Source organism: Hypanus sabinus, chromosome 4 (assembly GCF_030144855.1).
Source record: "Hypanus sabinus isolate sHypSab1 chromosome 4, sHypSab1.hap1, whole genome shotgun sequence".
Taxonomy (NCBI): domain Eukaryota; kingdom Metazoa; phylum Chordata; class Chondrichthyes; order Myliobatiformes; family Dasyatidae; genus Hypanus; species Hypanus sabinus.
The window spans coordinates 147,493,010-147,512,777 of NC_082709.1; the positions used below are offsets into that span (position 1 = coordinate 147,493,010).

The following is a 19,768-nucleotide window of genomic DNA, read 5'->3' on the forward strand; positions in this document are numbered from 1 at the left end:
CACCCAGGACATGCCCTCTTCTCATTGTTACTGTCAGGAAGGAGGTAAACTGTCAGAAACCTGAAGGCACACACACAGCGATTCAGGAACAGCTTCTTTCCACTCTGCCATCTGATTCCCAAATGAACATTGAACTCATGAAGACTTCCACACTTACTATTTCTGTTTTTGCACTATTTTTAATTTAACTATTTAATATACATATATACTGCAATTTACTTTTTCTATATTATCATGTATTGCATTGTACTGCTACTGCTAAGTTAACAAATTTCACAACATATGCTGGTAATATTAAACCTGATGCTGATTCTGATTCTGAAAATAAGGGTATGTTGAAATTGGCAAAGTGCCTTAACCAGAAGGAAACTTCTGAAATCCTTCTTCTAGACTTCTGAAATCCCAACTTTCAATTCTGACATCCATGTTAGACTATCATCCAACTGAATTACCCAGGTATGGGTTTAGGTATTCCATGTGATCATCATACAATACTCTACCTCTGTAGATACAAATAAATACCAAGATTAAATGACTCTGAAATAAATATTGTTATATCCAAGAAATTATAACATGTGATGTCAATTTAAAATGTGCATCTATAAAGAAAGTATATTTGTAATACGCCTATTAATGATGCTTCAAATGAAAATGCTTCAAATGAAAAGGTACAGCCAAGTGAATCCTGCCGAAGGGTTTCGGCCCGAAATGTCGACTGTACTCTTTTACATAGATGCTGCCTGGCCTGCTGAGTTCCTTCAGCATTTTGTGTGTGTGTTGCTTGGACTTTCAGCATCTGCAGATTTTCTCTTGTTTGTGATTCTTTTGTTGTTTCTATAGTAATATAGTTTCTAGGCTTAAAATACTGCTAACATATTTTGGTTGCCTATCTGATATGCCAATTCATGGTTTAGATGGTTACTCGTGGAAAACAATTCTTTTTAACCATTGTCTTCATAAATTTGTAAAGATATTCTCAATAGGAATTCTTTATCAGATTTCAAGAAATAATTGGAAAGAATCATGCATTAGTTCCTGTTGTTTTTGACAAGTGGATACCACATTAAAATAATTGAGTGAAAACATTTGTTGGATTGCAGAATGAGTGAGGAACAGTGGATTAAAGGAGTGAAAGCTTTACACATAAAGAGGCTTTGACTGTTTAAATAGTGAGATCAAAGTCTATCAGGTAATTTTACTCTCCTCAGCCACTCTTTACCTATTGGCAAAAGAAGATTGACAACATTCTATATTAAACAAAGGAACCCTATGATGTGAATAATACCAATTCAGCAAAGGATTCTGTAGTCCATGCTTCATTTATGTTGTAATGAACTTGACACTACAATTAAGGTCTTCCCCTTTCTTGCCGCTGTTTCCCTTCTTTCCCTCTGCCTAATCATCACTCCTTTCCAATCTTTCTCCTTTTCTTTCACTTTCTACATGTCTGTTTCTCCTTTTCCTTTGCCTTGTTGAGTTGCTCACTCTCCCTTTCTCTCTCTGGAGACAGGTAGTGTAGTTCTGACTGCCATCTGCTGCCTGTTTTACGAGGTTGGGATCAGATGGCATCTAATCAATCGTCGCCGTTTCCCTGGTAACAGGAGTCCACAGGAAAGATGAGAAACTCGGTCTCCAGCCTCAGGCTGTTACCAGTCCAGAGGGACTCTCTTTATTTTGTACAGTCACTCCTTCAATCAGTCAAGAACGCCTCCTTTATTTCAAATTTTCATCCCCTTACTTGATCGCTTACAGAACAGGATTTTAATCTTTTTTCATTGGTGCGCCTTTACTTGGTCTCTCAACCTACCAATAACCCGGTCTGATGTGTGTCTACTGTGTTTCTCTTCAGTCCTGCAGAAGAAAGGATTTTCCTTATATGAAGCAGCATTCATGGCTGTGCCCCTTAGTACTTGAGGGAATAAAAATCTGTCTAAGGGAATCCACTGGGCTCTGTCCGATTCTCAGGTGGGCCATCCATTGCCATCAACATGGAACAAAAACAAAATTCCTTTTAACGCTTTCAGTGCCAGTATCTCAGGGTAGTTTTCAGCAGAAACATACAATATTTCTATCCTGTAAGATTTAAATTTATTGCATTTATTTCTCACATTGAACATTACAGTTAAGTATCATTTGTCCTTTTTTATTGCTTTGAAATGAACTGCATAGGTTTATGACTAATTAGGAATGATATTTTTCTATCTTGTGTTTTGAAGACTTTGCATCTTCAGATTTTCCTCCTATTTTCCCTCCATTCTAGGTTCCACCATCCCAAGCCCCTTTGCCAGTGAAATGATAGCAGGTGGCCTGATCCCAGACCACTGCCAATTTTACTATTTGGCCAGCTGCACAACAGTGGCCCAGTGAGACAACCTCCCCATGCCATTCCCTTCCCCCTGTGGGGAGACACCTGTCTTCTGCCTTACTATGCTCTCCATACAGCATCGCCAGGATCAGGAACTGTGGAGAATGGGGATCGAAATTTGTTCCTCCCAATTTGTGACATTGCACAATGAGTGGCTTATGGGTTTGCCAGAATCTTCAGATCTGTTGTTTTTGCGACTAATTGCGCAAAGACAATAAAGACGTTAACCTGAGGAAGTTGTATTCTCAGTAAACTTTGAGGTAATTGTATGATATTTCCTAACTTTTATCCTTGTTTACTTATTTCTCTTTTGTAGAATGACCTGTTACTAATCAGCTTTCCTTTTTGCTTTGCAGACAATAGGGGCATTTGAAATTTAATGTTAGTCCCAAAATTTCCCTATTGTACCAAAATTATTAGTAACCACTCATACAACACCTGTAGCAATTAATCCATACTTTTGGTCAAAATATTACATATGCAGTGATTTTCAAAGATTAATTTTCTTGCTTGGATGCTCTGAACCCACTGATTCTCTTTAGTCTGTCCACAGCTGTAATATTAGTCATCGCTGAATTATTCATGACATTGTCCTCAGCTGGCCATTAGCACGAGTGTTCCCAGAATGTCCCTGCACTGACTGCATGCATAACTTTACTGCAGGTGCAGAGGGGTGCCAGTGCTAATCTAAAATTCATGCATCAATTTTTGGTAAACAATTATTAATAATGTGAATTTGATATTTATGATGTTGACCCATTATATTATTCAAACTAATGGGCTCAAGTACAAGGTCCACTGGACAAGCTAACCTAAAATGACATCCTGCATTGCTATTTTAAGAAGTACTTACTCTACTTTTTAAAACAACACAAGAAGGAATCTTACATGAAAACATTCACTTGTTAACATCTGAAGAAGACTAAAAATAAAAAAATTGTAATTTCTTACTGTTCATTTATTTTAATATTATGAATTAATTGTGCAAATACAACATAGTTAATATATACGTATGCATTGGAAGAAAACATTCCATTATTTTATTTTAAAGGAATGGATCACATACACTTCCAAAATATTCTTCCATATAAAAATATTTTGTTACAATACAGGACTGATGAATACAAGGGTTGGATATTTAACTTCATTTCATTGAGTTATGCACAGTAATTTTATCTTGGGACATGAATGATGTACTAAAAATCTTGTCACTTAGCTCGCTATGAGTGCCTTCTATGAAATTAGTTTGGGCAGTCCAGTTCCCATGGATACAAAACTAATTTCAATTTAGCAGAGTTTGGCAATTACATTTAGACCATATGATGGATGATGTGAAAGGCACACCCACCATAATATCCTACAATACAAGGGACAATACATGTGTAATCAGCTGCCGGATCACCAGAAAAGCCAGGTAAGTGTGTGTTCAGGTTAGGGGAGGTGAGGAAATTGATAGGAATGAGAAGAGCTACTGTGAGCACAAGAAGAGCATTTCTACTCCAGCAATCAAATATAACATTAAAAGTTTCCTGACGTGATGATTGCTATTGATGCTGATTGTCATCTGATACAAAAGGATGAAGTGTGAAAGTTTCACCTTCTGGGTATGATATCACTAGCAATCTGGATGACTGTTCTCTAGACCCAGAGTTTGAATCCCATGGCAGGGCATAATTTAAACTCAAGTCATTAAATGCATCTGAAGATGTTTTTAAATGATTACTATCAAAATAGCAATCATGAAATCACAGAATTGTAAAAACCATCTGGTTTACTAATGTCCTTTTAGGAAAATAATAAAACATCATTCTTTAATCTAGACTATGTACAAATCCAAAGTCTCCAATATTGCCATTAGCCAGGGGCAACTAAGAAAGGCTAATAAAAGTCTTCAATGTACTAATCTCAAGAACAAAAATATATTAAGAAGTACCAGAAATCTGATCCAGTATAGGTCTGGGGTATGACTCAATGCATATATAAGCAGCCTTCCCCACATCCTTTTACAGATAGGCAAGTGTTTGAAAATGCTTTCATAGAACCTTATATGGCTGCTTTCAACTTTTATGTAAGGAACAATGGGAAGTTTCTCCCAGATTTCCCACTGTCCTAATGTAGAATGTTTGCTCCCAACTTAGACCCTTGAAACCTAGCTTCTTGGGCTTGTGACAAGAACTGGCAGTTCTTTTCCTTCATGGAGTGTTGAATAAATCCTCAGCAGTTTCTAACAACTGAGTTCAGTCACTTAGCCACTGCTTTTCACTCAGAGTTCCCTTTCATCTAAGATGTACACTTGCATTAGTGCCAGATACTTGAGGAGTTCAGATGCTGTAGTTAGTGGGTGAATCAAGTGAAGAACGAGTCCTTGGTAAAAGAAGTCAACTTTCTGGCTGACATTTCTTTCTGGAACCAGTATGCGATGATTATTCAGGACAATTGGCTTCGGGAGGTTTTCTATAATATAACAACGAAACAGTGGGAACCATTTCAAACCGTTGTATACCTAATCTGTCTGGGATGTATAAAGCTTCTTTATTGCGACCATTTTAAAGGTCAATGGATATCTGATTACAAAACATTCATTGGCTGTTAAATGAGCACAATAGAGAAGTTCTGTGCATCCTGGTCAGATCATAGAGGCAATGGTTTGAATGGGCACCTACTGTTTCTTTCTTTTAATTTATTTGCAAAATCCATTCCTTGTTACAACTGTTTACCTCAAAAGCATTGATTTTCAAAGAAAATAATTATTATAAGGTTTGAGATGAGCGTTGTCTATTCATTTTGATAAAAGCTAAGTGTGTGATGAGTGTTTAATATGATATGCCACTTGGCTTGCCTCTTGTGCTATGTTCACTAATTGCCTTGGACCTCCTTGCGCACTACAGTTAATTGATATACTGCTGCATGGAATAAATGCTGAGGCTTCCTGAGGAGTCTCCAGGGGATCTGCTTGTGATTCAGCTGCTCCTTCTGTCAATGTTTTGCCAGCCCAGAAGGTGTTGCCTGTATGCCCCATACCAACAGCAGGAGCCTGATTTGCTTTGTGCCTGTGGAAGTAGAGAAGGGGAGCACACTTTTGCTGTCATTTATCCAGTATCATATACCAGCAAGGAACTGATGTCAGTGTGAGATCCTCCTGCTCCTACACCTCTTCACTCATGCTGTTGTTGGAGAACAAGTCTAAATGGCAGCCACTGATCCCATAAGTTAAAACTCTGCCAACACAATGAAAGCTCTGTATACTTCCATCAGAGTTCACCATAATTGGTTTTGGCCAAATTCAGCAGCCTTGGTATGAATAGTGGGAACATTCTCTATACTTTAACCTAAGCATGCAAGTTAATGCAACTTCTTGCTGATGTACACTGCAGGGGAGTCCACGGATCCGTCACCTTTGCTTTCTTGGAAGAAGCTGCAGCAGATTGGGCTTAAAAAAGTGCTAAAGTTGACTTGAATGGACATGCTCTTTGCTATGAATAGCCTCTGGAAATTGGATTTAGCTACAGCTTGCTAATCCAAAGAGGGTTTTGCTTGAGGGGCGGGAAGATGTGAGAATGCTTTTATCTTCATTTAGTTCCTGTTCAGCACGGACCAGAGCCACAGCATTGAGAATCACAGTAATGATGATCATCATCTCCTTCACAGATTTTATAAATGCAGGCTTGTCTAACTCCCATCAATTGGTTCTCATTGCCTCCAGTTCTGTTCTACCTTTAGTGCAAGAGATAGAGAAGTATGTTGGTGAATGTTGAGCTGTCTGAGCAATATGGTTGCCATGGCTGTGTATTAAGGTCCTAGCATGTGGCCTTGAGACTTGCTACATTGCTAACTGTGCAAAGTGTAGAAGAGTATTTTGATTTTAGGTAACAGTTCTCGTTGATTGGTATTATTTATAGGTGAGTGTTGGAGTCACTGTGCAAAGTCTGAAGCCAGTGATGCTTTTGGCAGGACATTGTATTTTGAAAATACTTTCTGTGAACTTGACCACATATGGCAGGTCAACTCATTTTTTTTAATGACACTGTATATAGATCTTCTAAGTCCCAATTTGTTCATCATAACTACCATCTGATCATATCTGAGGAGTGGATAAAGGACCCCCTCTTACTTCTTTTCCACCAAGTGCTCCAACCTGTCAATTGATAAAATGGAACTTGATCTGTGGCATATTGCTTGTTGTTGTTGTTCAGTTGTTTAGTCAAGTCAGACTCTTCATGACCTCATGGACCATAGGGTTTTCATAACAAGATACAGAAGTAGATTGCCAGGCCTTCCTTCCACACAGATACTGCCGCTGCCCAGGTTGGGACCCGGCTGGATTTGAACTCTGGATCATCTGCCTTGAAGTCCAGTGCTGATGCCACTACACTACCAGCCGGCCTGTGGCATATAGTACATTTATAAAATCTCATAGGTTAATTTCAGTTTTTGGAGTTGCCAGCACCAACTCCAATCAGATTGTTTCTCCCCATTGGTTTTAACAGTTGATAAGCATTCATGGTATTGACCCCAGACAATACCTTCAGCTAACAAGCAGCTCTGCCGACATTGGCTAGCTGCTGCAGTCATGGAAATGTGCAGGCAAGATGAAAATCAGTAGGCAACTGACCTTCTTCTCCAAAGGCATGATCCCTGCTCTTGTTCTTGAATATAGCAGCTACTTCCAATGAGATGTGGTATACTTTGTATTTCCTATTGCAAATTATTTATTGCTGTACATTGATCATGGTTCCTTAAGGTTGTTATAGTGATAATGGGGACAAACTCCCACTACCCATTAAATGCTCCCAGTGGCATGGGCCTCAAATAGCCCCTGACAACCAAGCCCAGCTCCTGGCCTTCACGTGCAGCTTAGCTTCTAAACCCAGCAGAACAGTTGCTTCAGGCAGGTGGGGTTTATTAGTCATGGTTGGCAGCTCAACTGGCAGAAGGAAAACTCTGATCTCAAACCTCTGCTGCTTTGCGGTTATACCCACTCATTGGAAAGGCTTTGGGAGTAAACCCAGAGGGAAAAGTCTGAAACTGGAGTCCCTCAGGAAATCCTACATTGAGTTCAGTGCTGACTGGCAACTTCTGTGATGCTTTTGGTACCAAACTGTATCGGTCTCTGCCGTTCCTTTGGGTTCATCAGGTGAGTAGAGATGGGGTGCTTGCTACATGAGCAACAGCTTACTCTCCATATTGTATTGCCCAGGCTTGTGTATCTAGACAGCTAGGATGCAATATCCATGGTCAACAGACCAACAGAGGTCTCAACTCAACTCAACTCAACTCATTGAGCATGGTGTCTGCATCAGGCTGTGGTGTTTATATTGAGTACTGCAATTAAGTTTAACGTTTGAAGAAATATTCTTCTGTTCCTGGAACATACACATATCTGTCAAAATAAGAAAGCAATCTCCAGTGAACGCATGTCATAACTAGATGAGCCATTCTTGCACTGCTAATACATAGTATACTTTGTAGCATGCTTATTTAAATTATACAATTATAACAACAAGACCAACGATTTGATCTTCTCTGACTTGCAGCTACAGTTAGCTACAATCCCCCACCTGTTTGTTAACCACTTTACACTCAGGAAGGAATGTCTTATCGTGTTTTCCAGTATAAATTGAAATCTGCACCTTACGTTGACGACTATCTTTTTCATCCACGAGAAGGACAATAGGCACTAGATTAATAGATATCTTGTACTGCCCCATTTAGGTTAATCAGTGCTTCATGATACCCTGCATAATTTACCTAAATTTCTAAAGAATTAACTTCAGAAATTCAAGGAAATGCCTTACAGTATTGGAACTGACAAGTGTGTAAGTATGAATAATGCTAGTCAATCATCAATCCCTCTCAAGTGCATCTTTTAATGTTTCTATTGGCCTGTTCTAATAATTAGCAATAATCCTCATTAGTTGCTGGAAGTGCCCAATTACAGAACAGAATTGCTTACTGATCAATTTTTAAGTTAAGTGTACCAAGTCATTTTATTAAGTATGCTTCATCATATGAAACTTCTGTTGATTGCCATAAATGCCAAGTCTTCAACTGGCACTGGAGACACATCTTCTGGGAAAGATGTTTTTTACCTGTTGCATCCTCCTTCTGTTTCCAGTAACAATTTGTATTCAAATAACACCTGGAATATAGAAATACATCTAGGGATATTTTTACCGGAGAATAAAGAGAGACTTAATTTAAGGAGAAATGATAGGTAAACAATGCCTCAATTAAACATAACTAGTTATCTTCATTTTAGGCTAGTCCACTTTTTCCACAATTAATGGATCAAACAGTCTTTGACCAGATATGTTTTTCTAATATTTTCTGTTTTATTTCAGATTTCCACCATCTGCAATATTGTTATTTCTGGATCACATTTGCTAAATGGCTAATTATAAATTTAAGCACTGTTACCACAGGCATGTTGCTATTGGCCATCCAATAATTAAGTGGTGCAGGGATTGGAGCAATATAAACTTGGTTGAAGCCATTGTTTGAAATATTATTTTACAGGAGAATGCTAAACAGAGGTGCCTGCTCTTTGCTGAATATTCCCAGGAACCTATCTGCATGGAAGATGTGGTCCTGGCCAGTACGGCTAATTCTATCCACATTGCTGGACGATAGACTGGACATGCAATGCTATGTTGCTTGTTGTAGTTAACTTGTATTAATTGTTCGCCCAATAACAATGACTATAGCTTCAAAAGGTAATTAGAAACATAGAAAACCTACAGCACAATTCAGGCCCTTGGGCCCACAATGCTGGGCCGAACATGCATTTATTTTAGAAATTATCTAGGGTTACCCCTAGCTTATTTTTCTAAGCTTCATGTACCTATCCAAGAGTCTCTTGAAAGACCCCATTGTATCCTCTTAATCAGTCACTCTCAGTCTGTGCTCATATCCACAGCATTCATGAATTTTGTTCTGGTAAATTCCAATTTTGCAGATTTCCTGTTTCCCCACTTCTGTTATTTGCTGACCTTCACTAACTCCATCACAATTAGTACTGTGCACACAATTAAGTCAGAAAGCACACTGAGAGATCTCGAGTTTGAATATGAAAAGTGAGCAGAGTTCCCTTTTTATATACATGACCTGACCTAAAAGATGTAGCTTTATCATCCCTAGCTCTGCAGTTAAGGGCTGTGTGGGGTTTCTGTATCCTGGCTGTTCCTCTCCACCCAGCGCACGGTCACTTTTCAACCTCCGTTCTGTGTTCCCACTGATCTCACCAATACTTGGAACCTGCACCTCTGGCCATGTGATTTATTAAGTTACCTTTATTGAGCCGGTCCAGCCTGAGGACTTAGAATCCTTCAGAAAGCCATCTCCATACATCCAGATTGGGCTTGTTTGCTGGGGTGGAAAGTCATGGCAGCACCTCTACTTTGTTAGGTGTTTGAGGAGATTTAGTATGCCACCAAGGACCTGCAAATTTCTACAGGCGGACTGTATTCTGACTGGTCGGAGGCTCCAGTGCACGGAACTGTGATAGGCCGCAGAGGGTTACAGCCTGAGCTGGGTCCATCATGAACACAACCCTCTTGACCATTATGGACATCTTCAAGGGTCACTAAGGACTCTCACCAACTGGGACATGTCCTCTCCTTGTTACTACCATCGAGGAGTAAGTCCAGGAGCCTGATCACCCACACTCAATGATTCAGGAACAGTTTCTTCCCCTCTATCATCAGATTTCTGAATGGTCCCTGAATCCATGAATACTATTTAGTTATTCTTTTATTTTTTTGCACTATTTATGTATTTCTGTAATTTATAGTGATTTTATGACTTTGTACAATACTGCTGCCACAAAAAAATAAATGTCACATTATATTTCACATCAATAAATCTGATTCTGAATCAACATCCGTAGGCTATAAAAGGGATAAATCTTGGTATAAGCACAGAACAATTTAGAGCAGGATCAGGATATACTGAATGTAGACACTTCAAAAACGGCCACGCCGAGAATAAAATAATATTGTCGGAAAGCTATTTTTAAAGTAGCAGTTAGACAATTTTAAGTAAACTTTACTTATAACTTTAATAAAACTCTACCATTATATTTCTTCAGTAGTTGCCTGGTAATCCTTAGACTGTACTAAAGCTTGCAAAACTCACTTTCACTGTGTGAGGATAGGAGATCAATTCCCATCTGATTATTTGTTGCAGGTATTTAGCATAAATTATTTCAACATTTCATCACATTCATTATCTTCTTCCTATAACACTAAAATCACTGAACTTTGGTTCATTAAGTATATTGTGCTATGCTAGTTTTGGGAACAGGAGAGATGTGGCTCATCAGAATTGAGAAATACAGAAACACTTCCTGAAAGGACAAGGTAATATGTGTAATATTAAACAGGAAGAGTCAGAGCATATAGTGATTACAGCGAGACAGCATTGCAGAGTAGTATTGCATTGTAGTATTGCAGAGGCATGCATTTATGAGAGCAGAGCAGATTATTGCCATATGTGCTTTTAGAGATACTGACCAATTAGTCGTCAAATGTTTTTTCAACATATAATCACAAAATATCAAAAATGCTTTTCCCTCCTCCCACACCAACTTTCTTTATCTTCCATCCCCTCTTTAGTTTATAATTCATTGTATTTAATGGTTTCTACTATTACCGACGATGCAAGCAGACTTCGCAGTGAATATCAACTGGTGGAGATAAAGGATACATGGCATCAATTGGAGACAAGTACAGTCATTTCTAGTTTCCTGGTTAACATACTTTCAACAGTTTTTAGGACTTTTCTGTGTCCCAACCTTCTATTGAATTCCCTGCATAACAGCATTAACTGCACTTTGAAATATTGCATTGGTGTGTAGTGCTCAGTGGCATCCTGGTGTAGTAATATAAATGCAAACTTATACTTTCTTCCAAGGCTGATTCTGTCCTGACTGGAAACCCACACACATGCGCTTCCAGCAGAAATTTCTGAAAAAAATATTCAGAGTTTTTAAAAGGCAACAATTATACCAGTGCCTAAGAAGAATAATGTGAGCTGCCTTTATGACTATCGCCCAGTAGCACTCACATCTACAGTGATGAAATGTTTTGAGAGGCTGGTCACAACTAGACTGAACTCCTGCCTCAGCAAGGACCTGCACCCATTGCACTTTGCCTATTGCCACAATAGGTCGATGGCAGATGCAATCTCCATGGCTTGTCACATGGCTTTAGACCACCTGGACAACACAAACACCTACATCAGGATGCTGTTCATCGACTATAGCTCAGCATTTAATACCATCATTCCCACAATCCTGCTTGAGAAGTTGCAGAATCTGGGCCTCTGTAACTGGATCCGCGACTTCCTAACCGGAAGACCACAGTCTGTGCAGATTGGGCATAGCATATCCTCCTCGCTGACGATCAACACTGGCAACCTCAGGGGTGTGTGCTTAGCCCACTGCTCTACTCTCTATATACACATGACTGTGTGGCTAGGCAAAGCTCAAATACCATCTATAAATTTGCTGATGAAACAAACATTGCTGGTAGAATCTCTGGTGGTGACGAAAGGGCATTCAAGAATGAGATATGCCAACTAGTGGAGTAGTGATGCAGCAACAACATGACGCTCATCGTCAGTAAGATGAAATAGCTGATTGTGGACTTCAGGAAGTATAAGACAAAGGAACACATACCAATCCTCAGTGAGGGATCAGAAGCGGCGAGAGTGAGCAGCTTCAAGTTCCTGGGTTTCAAGATCTCTGAGGATCTAACCTGGTCCCAACATATCGATGTAGTTATAAAGAAGGCAAGTCAACGGCTTTACTTTATTAGGAGTTTGAAGAGATCTGGCATGTCAATGAATACACTCAAAAACTTTTATAGTTGTACCGTGGAGAGCATTCTGACAGGTTGCATCACTGTCTGGTATGGACGGGCTACTGCACAGGACCAAAAGAAGCTGCAGAAGGTTGTAAATCTAGACAGCTCCATCTTGGGGACTAGCCTTCAAAGTACCCAGGACATCTTTAGGGAGCAGTGTCTCAGAAATGCAGAGTCCATTAGTAAGGACCTCCAGCACCCAGGGCATGCCCTTTTCTCACTGTAACCATCAGGTAGGAGATACAGAAGCCTGAAGGCACACACTCAGCAATTCAAGAACAGCTTTTTTCCCTCTGCCATCCAATTCCTGAATGAACATTGAATCTTTGGACACTACCTCACTTTTTTTTAATATACAGTATTTCTGTTTTTGCACTTTTTATAAAAAATCTATTAAATATATATAACTGATTTATCTATTTATTATTATTATGTTTTATTTTATTTTTAATTTTTTCTCTTTCTCTCTCTGCTAGATTATGTTTTGCATTGAACTGCTGCTGCTAAGTTAACAAATTTCACGTCACATGCCAGTGATAATAAACCTGATTCTGATACTGCCCAACTATGGGACCTTCCATATTAGAGGAAGTTATTTTCTCTAGACTTTATGCTGAATAAAACTTCCAAAATAAGCGTTCAGTTTCAGGATACCAAAGCAACAACCCATCACTTTGTACTCACTTTATGATTGTGGGAAATCAGTAATCATCTGGTCTGATCCCTGTTTATCACATGATATTGTGTAATTATTAAATTATACCCCAGTGCTGGTTGAGACAGAAATGAGGTAATGACATACCAGGTGATGAATGGGTTTTAGATGATCTCATAAATCCGAGACTAACAAATGGCAAATCATTAATGCACTTTCAGCCTGATGTCCATCATCTTATAATTAGAAAGGAAAACACTTCATGTCAATTAATGAAAATTAATAACAAGCACAAAATCCATGATATTAGAAACTAATAAAGCTATATTATGGAGAAAATATTCTGAAAGAGTGACTCCTTAATATCTACCGATAAATCATTAATTTTAGCACAAAAACATATTATCATACAAATGTTGATAATTCATCAAAGTTTGCTATTAGTACTGTCTAACTTCACTGACATCATTATTTTTCTTGTTTTCACAATATTACATTGTCATTTGTTAGCAATATGCTCACTTCACTGTTTTCTTAACCTTATCTTGATCTCACCATGTTAACATAATATGTTAGAACTCATTTTGCAACTTACTTTATATGGTCCTAAGCACTTACCAAAGGTTCTCCAAAAACTTCCGGTCATTTATTCATCATATATTAAAAGTTGCTCCATATTTCAATTCCAAAGACAGGATGAATCTTTCTATTAATTCAGTGTTTACAATGTTTGCTTCTTACTGTCCACATCCCTTCAGGTCTCTGAGAGTAAATCTCCATTCTTTTGCTCATGTACCATCATGATTACCTATCATGAGGGTGTACTGCAGGAAGATGTGTAGAATTTTATGTTATGCATTGGAGGAAGGACCCTAAATCATGTGAATGCTATTTGGGAAAGAAGGTCGAGAGGATGTAACTTGGAGTAAATTAATTCAATTCTATATCTTTACAATATGTCTCACTAAATAAAGTATCCTCTCATTGTCCTATTCGCACTCAACCATGATTATGTCCCACAATGTCAAGGAGCTGTCAGGTTTTATATAACTCATAAAACTCAAGGAATCCTGCATTATCCTTCTTAAAAAGCTTTTAAAAACATCTAAGATATAATACAACTCATCTTATTATTGTCTTGACAGCAGAAGGTGCTAAAAGGATCTGAATAATAGTATTTACTGTGGCTCAAATATGAGACGAATTTATAAGGCAATCTCTATCACCAGAGAAAAAAATACCAAGTAAACGAATAAGACTGAAGGTGAACAAAACCTTAGGAGCTGGTGATCTGTAACCCGGCACCATAAAAGGAGCAGCTACAATGGACAGAATGGATGTGATCTACCAAAAGTTAATAGATTCTGGAAACCTACCAGTGAATTGGAAAACTGCTAATATATTAGTGTTATTCATGACTGATCAAATTTCATGAACATTCTGGCGGTAATAAACCCTATTCTGATCCTGAAAGCAGGAAACTATAGTCCGCTTATGATTTGTCACTGGAAAAATACTGGAATCCATTACTAAGTAAATCAACATAAAATTAAACAGAATCAACATGGTTTTATGAAGAGAAAATAACTTTATATAAATTTATTCAATTTTTTTGAGGATGTAATTAACTTGCTGGATAAGGAAAAAGCTATCTGATCTTTTGTCTAGGCATGTTGTAGCCTTTGGACTCAGTTTTAAATCCAAATCCTTCAGGAACGTTGATTTCTCTACATAAGTCATCCCCTCTAATATTAGCTCAGATTGTTTGTTTTCTTTCCCTTTTTTCCTTCCTTTGGGAATGGAAGACATGCAATGCAATGTGCGTCTTCTTGCTCTGATTTTGTAATTTTTACACTTTTTTCCTAGTTTCTTTTCTCAATCTTTAACTCTTCCTATTTACCCATGATGAATTAGCCTTATTTTACAGTCTATCCTCATGGTCACTCCAGTTTTAACGTATCAAAGACCCCTCCTGTCTATCTTCCCTAAAGCTTGACAAGCATCTATTCTTTCCCTCACAGTTCAGATAAAGGATCTCCAACTATAAATACAGGTATTAGCCTTACTTCTTTTCATGCAGCCTGATCTCTGAGGATTTCCTACACTGTTTTGATAGCTTTATAAGAAGTACCAATATATGTTTTGACATTGGATTTCTAAAAGGCATTTGTTAAGGTACCACAAGTACGATAGGACAGTGAATGTTGTATTATTGGTCCCCCCCAACTTCTTAATCTGGCTTCTGCCCGCTTCCTTTCTCTGATGAAGGATCTTAGCTGACATGTTGATTCTTTGTTCCCCTCCATAGATGCTGCCTGACTTGCTGAGAGCATCCAGTATTTTATGTGTTCCTCTGGATTTCCAGCTTCTGCAGAACTCCTTTTGTTGACTGCATGATTGGTATTCATATTGGTTTATTACTGTCACATATACCAAGATAGAGAGAAAAACTTGACTTCCAAACTGTTTACTCAGATCAAATTATTACACAAATGGAGTATAATAAGGTAAAACAATCACAATGCAGAATGAAATGTAAAAGCTACCAAAAAATGCAGTGCAGGTAGATAAAGTGCAATATCATATGAAGTAGATTGTGAGGCCAAGACCGCATCTTATCATAAAGAGGCTGATAACAGTGGGATAGAAGCTGTCCTTGAGCCTAGCAGTGTGTGCTTTCGGACTTTTGTATCCTCTGTTGGACGGGAGAGGGAGAAGAAGAAAGAATGCCCAAGGTGGGTGGGGTCTTTAATTCTACTGAGGCAGAGAGAAGTACAGACAGAGTCCACAGAGAGGAGGCTGGTTCCTATGATGTGCTGAGTTGTGTTAGCAGGAATGAAGAGACAAATTATGGAGTGGAGAGAAATGAATCATTTTAAATTTGGCAGACTGAAATTGGCAGACTATTAAGGGTCTTCTGGTAAGATTGTAACACGTTTGGATGGCCACTCCAGGATCAACCAAAGGTGTGTTTGCTCATCCTGCACGTCTCTTTTACTATTGCAAGTCACTGCTGGATACTAGAGACATCAAGTACTGCAGGACTATCCCATCAGTAAGTTGCTCATAGCAATGGAGCTGGACTTATGTGTGTTGTGTTGTCACCTGGACTTGTCTGTCTTTGTGCTGAGACGGTGTGGTTCAAAGAAAGGTGCGAGTGATTGTCTTGGATGTTTTTGTTGTGATTGCAAGACGCTGTGGACATTGGTAATGTAGAATATTGCAAGCCCAGGGTCACTGGTTCATTGGCGAGAATGACAGCTGGGGGTGGAGGTTGAGGGAGGCACTTTTCCTCAGTTGTAGCGGTGAAGATTATATTGACTAGTTGCAGGGCCCAATATGGAAACACCAATACTCTTGGACAAAAACTTCCACAGAAGTTAGTGGATACAACCCAGTCCATCATGGGAAAATCCCTCCCCACAACTGAGCACATCTACACAGGGCGCTGTCACATAAACACCGCACCCATTGTTAAGGACCACCAACCCCATGCCATTCTCTCTTCTTGCTGCTGTCATCAAGAAGAAGGTACGAGAGCCTCAGGACTCTCACCACCAGATTCAGAAACAGTTATTATCACTCAACCATCAAGCTCTTGAACCAGAGGGTGTAACTTCACTGAACTGTTTCCACAACCTATGGACTCACTTTAAAGAATTATTCACCCCCCCCCCCCCGGAAGTTTTCATGTTTTATTGTTTTACAATACTGAATCACAGTGGATTTAATTTGGCTTTTTTGACACTGATCAACAGAAATAGACTCTTTTGTGTCAAAGTGAAAACAGATCTCTACAAAGAGATCTAAATTAATTACCAATTTAAAACATAAAATAATTGATTGCATAGGTATTCACCCCCTTCAAGTCAGTATTTAGTAGATGCACCTTTGGCAGCAATTGCAGCCTTGAGTTTATGTGGATAGCTCTATCAGCTTTGCACATCTGGACACTGCAATTTTTCCCTATTCTTCTTTACAAAACTGCTCTGTCAGATTGCAAGGGGATCATGAGTGAACAGTCTTTATCAAGTCCAGCCACAAATTTTTCAATTGGATTGAGGTCTGGACTCTGACTAGACCACTGCAGGACATTAACTTTGTTGTTTTTAAGCCATTCCTGTATAGCTTTGGCTTTATGCTTGGGGTCATTGTCTTTATGGAAAACAATTCATTTCCCAACTCACAGTTCACTTGCAGACTGCATCAGGTTTCTCCATATTTTCCCTGTATTTTGCTGCATTAATTTTTCCCTTTTCCTTTACAATCCTTCCAGGGCCTGCTGTAGTGAAGCAACCCCACAGCATGAGCAGCAACCACCATGCTTCTCGGTATGGATGGAGTGTTTTTGGTGATATGTGGTGTTTGGCTTATGCCAAACATAGCATTTAGTCTGATGGCCAAAAAGCTCAAATTTGGTTTCATCAGACCATAGAACCTTCTTCCAGCTGACTTCAGAGTCTCCCACATGCCTTCTGGCAAACTCTAGCCAAGATTTTGTGTGTGTTGTTTTCAACACTGGCTTTCTCTTTCCCATTCTCCCATAAAGCTGCAACTGGTGAAGCACCCGGACAACAGTTGTTGTATGTGCAGTCTCTCCCATCTCAGCTACCAAAGCTTGTAACTCCTCCAGAGCTGTCATGGGTCTCTTGGTAGCCTCCCTCACTAGCCCACTTCTTGCACGGTGACTCAGTTTTTGCAGACAGCCTGCTCAAGGCAGATTTACAGCAGTGTCATATTAGTTCCTTTTCTTGACAAGTTTCTTAACTGTACTCCAAGTGATATTCATAACTTGGAAATTTTCTTGTATCCACCTCCTGACTTGTGCTTTTCGATAAACTTTTCAGGGAGTTGCTTAGAGTGTTTTCTTTTATCTTCATGGTGTAGTTTTTGCCAGGATACTGACTCACCAGCAGTTGGACCTTCCAAATGCAGGTGTATTTTTACTACAATCAATTGAAACACCTTGACTGCACACAGATCTCCAAAAACAGATCTCCATTTAACTAATTATGTGACTTCTAAAACAAATTAGCTGCATCACTTATGCAATCAATTATTTTGTGCTTTATATTTGTAATTAATTTCGATCACTTTGCAGAGATCTGTTTTCACTTTGACACAATTTTTTTCAGTGTCAAAATGCAAGATTAAATCCTCTGTGATTCAATGTTTTAAAACAATAAAACATGAAAACTCCTTGGGGGGGTGGAGGGGGTGAACACTTTTTATAGGCACTCTACATATTCTTAAATGGACAACCTTGACAGCTAGTGCTGGTGTTTTTAAAATACCATGATTGAATTGGGGAGGGAATATCGACGGCTAAGGATATGGCCAAGCAGGATCATTGATTTCTGTACATGAGTGCAGTCCTTCTTCTCCTGGCTACTGTGAACCTTTAACAGTACACAGAATGTCTGCATTTACCCCGACAGCATTTTGTGCCGAGCTCAGATGATAGTGAAAGAGGACCGTCTGCACAATCGTATCAGTTTAATTGCTCTCCTACCTCTCTGGGTTTTTCTGCGCATGAATTCAGACATGGACGACATGTGGACTGGGATGGTTGGTGATGCTCCTGTCCTGACCTACAATTTTTATGAAACTGTAATGTATTTCTGTGTATTTTCTTAAATGTTCTCCATTTTCAATTCCTGCAAAATTTAAGAACAATGCCGAAGTTTACTTTTTGTCTGAACAGACACATTAAGATCTCAGATAACTCCAGATGGACAGATTAAATACACATTTCAAGCATGTAATTTAATATAGTGCAGAAAGAGCTAGGTTCTGGATGATGTTCTTCCTCAGCCTGTGGTTCGCAGCGAACCAAACGCTAACAGTATTTTGTGAACCTGTCCACTCCTAACATTTGTGCCTATGTAATGAATGTAATTTGTGTTGCAGAGCAGAGATCAGACACCTGCATGTCTCTCCTTTCGCTCTGACACGAAGTCCAGCAACAGAGATCAGTCACACCACAATTTCACTCGTCTTAGCTGCCACATCATTAGAATTCGTTTGCCAACCTCAATGAAAAAGGTAAATGGTATATTTTTCTCCTTTATTTTAATTAGTATGAATGCTTAATTAATTCATATGTTGGAAGTACGTTTGTATTTTTAAAAACAAGAGAAAATCTGCAGGTGCCGAAAATCCAAGCAATATACACAAAATACTGGAGGAAATCAGCAGGCCAGACAGCATCTGTGGAAAAACTAAACAGTCAGGCCAAGACCGTTCATCAGGACTGGAAAAAAATGATTGAGCCAGAGTAAGAAAGTGGAGTGGGACGAAGAACCACAGCCTGAAACATCGGCTTTTTACTCTTTTCCATAGGTGTTTCCTGGCCTCCTGACTCCCTCCAGCATTTTGTGTGTGTTTATTACTTTTTAATTTAGTTTCTGAAGATATTAATTTATTAAATTATTTTAATTTTTAAACTTACTTAAATCAATTTTACTGTACTTACATGACTAATCATCAGAGAGAGTTAGGCCCCATGAGCTGTGAAGTGCTCATTTGGGAGATAATAAGTAATTTGTAATTTATATAAACATTCTGAATGTAAATGCACAAGGGGTGATTAGTAAGTTTGTGGATGACACCAAAATATTTGGATAGTAGAGAGTGCAGAATGTTATGAAAGCTTACAGTGGAACCTTGGTCAGATAGGTATTTGGGCTGAGGACTGGCAAGCAGCTTTCAATCCAGATAACTGTGAGGTATTGCATTTTGGGATATTATAACAGTAAATGGCAGGGACCTGGGGAATGTTACGAAACAGAAGGACCAAGGTGTGCAAGTAAATATTTCACTGAAAGCAGTGACTCAGGTAGATAGGATGGTGAAGAAGATGCTTGGAATTTAGCCTTCATCGGT

The 19,768-nt window shown here is 38.9% G+C and overlaps 1 long non-coding RNA gene across 2 annotated transcripts in view; it reads left to right on the forward strand.

The window, feature by feature from the left end:
• LOC132393288 (uncharacterized) overlaps window positions 1-19,768 on the forward strand; it is a 115,048-nt gene that overhangs the window by 85,614 nt on the left and 9,666 nt on the right. For both annotated transcript variants that reach the window (XR_009511820.1, XR_009511819.1), the window contains one exon: window positions 18,794-18,928. This is a non-coding gene — a long non-coding RNA (uncharacterized LOC132393288). The remainder of the gene's footprint in view (window positions 1-18,793; window positions 18,929-19,768) is intronic.